This window comes from Ornithorhynchus anatinus, chromosome 3 (assembly GCF_004115215.2).
Source record: "Ornithorhynchus anatinus isolate Pmale09 chromosome 3, mOrnAna1.pri.v4, whole genome shotgun sequence".
Lineage (NCBI taxonomy): Eukaryota > Metazoa > Chordata > Mammalia > Monotremata > Ornithorhynchidae > Ornithorhynchus > Ornithorhynchus anatinus.
The window spans coordinates 104,743,008-104,744,500 of record NC_041730.1 but is presented as its reverse complement, the minus strand read 5'-3'; the positions used below and the strand labels follow the sequence as shown (position 1 = coordinate 104,744,500).

General features: G+C 39.9%; 1 non-coding gene across 1 annotated transcript; it reads right to left on the bottom strand.

Moving 5' to 3' along the window:
* Window positions 1–546: 546 nt before the first annotated feature.
* Window positions 547–685, bottom strand: LOC114810824. The gene has a single exon (XR_003758515.1). It is a non-coding gene; the product is annotated as a small nucleolar RNA SNORA7 (small nucleolar RNA).
* Window positions 686–1,493: the final 808 nt, after the last annotated feature.

Here is a 1,493-nt window from a genome sequence, read left to right as displayed (position 1 = left end):
AAAAAAAAAAAAAAGATCTAGTATAAAACGAGATGAAAGCTCACCCAAACTGGTTCAGACCAGTGGAAAACCAAGTCCGGGAGATTCTGCTTCTGATTATATTAGGACAAATTCAGGAGTTATGGAAAGACTGTACTTCTTGACATCAGTCCTCTAGTAATCCATTTGGGATCCCTTGTCTATGCAATTATCCAAACTATTTTTGAACTAATTAATATTTTCAAGCTGCACTGAAGTTATTTCAGTATGCTTTGAGAATGTGGAACAAAGGAATAGAAAATCAGTGGGTTAGCAAGAATCTCAACAAAGTATATACTTATTTTACTTGTCCTACGCCATCAATTCGTTTGACCCAGAGTGACACCACGGACATATCTCACCCAGAACACCCAGCTCTTCATCTGCAATCATTTTGATAGTGTATCCATAGAGTTTTCTTGGTAAAAATACAGAAGTAGTTTACCACTGCTGCCTTCTGCACTGTAACTTGAGTCTTCTCCCTCTACTGTTTCCCATGTGGCTGCTGCCCAGCATGGGTGAGTTTGGAATTGTAGCAGATTGCCTTCCACTCACTAGCCATTGCCCAAGCTAGGAATGGAATGGGTAGGCCTCTGCTTGATTCTCCCTCCAGTAGCTGAGACTGGTAGAGTACTGGAAAATCTCCAGGTGCTACTGAGGGGAGGGCTTATTTTACTAGAGGTCTTCAATTCTGGCCCCCTTTTAGCTGATCAGTTTTTCTAGAAGTGTCATAAGACCAGGAAGTGTTCAAGGTTTGCACATCACAATGAAGCTATGTAAAACACTGAGTAGGCATTGTTCTCTCCTTACAGGTTTGAAGCTCAGCAATACATCTACCAGAGGCACTCTCTCTCCTACCTGTCATAGCTTTGTCTCAAACTTGAGTTATGCCTATTTGTAGCAACAAACACTGCCCAAGGATGACAACCTCAGTGCAAAAAGACTATGTGGGTTGAATCATAAGTGCCATGTCATAATAGCCACAGTCCCTAGATCAATCATATATATTGAGTGCTTACTATGTGCAGAGCACTGTACTTAACACTTGGAAGAGTACAATACAACAGAATTAGACATGTTCCCTTCCCATAACTAATTTACAGTCTAGAGAGACAAGCTTAAATATAGGGCATAACCTTGGCTCTCTGAGCTTACTGCTATAGACAGGATATGTGCTAAGCTCTGGTACAGATAATAGTATCAGTTATCAGCAGACCTATCAAGTTTATGTTCAAAACACTGTGCTAAGTACTTGGGTAAATTGGAAATGAAGTGCAAGATATTTGTATCCTCAAGGAGATATAAAGATAGTTCATATAACTTGGTGAATATTTGCTTGTTAAGGAAGTCAGAGGGGAGGAGATTGATCCTAAAGGAGGATATTTTAGTTGGAAAAATAATTAGGATAAGGGCAGAGTTCGGTAAGACTGGATTATGAAGTATCCTATGCAAAAGGAGTAAAAGCAGAAGGAATG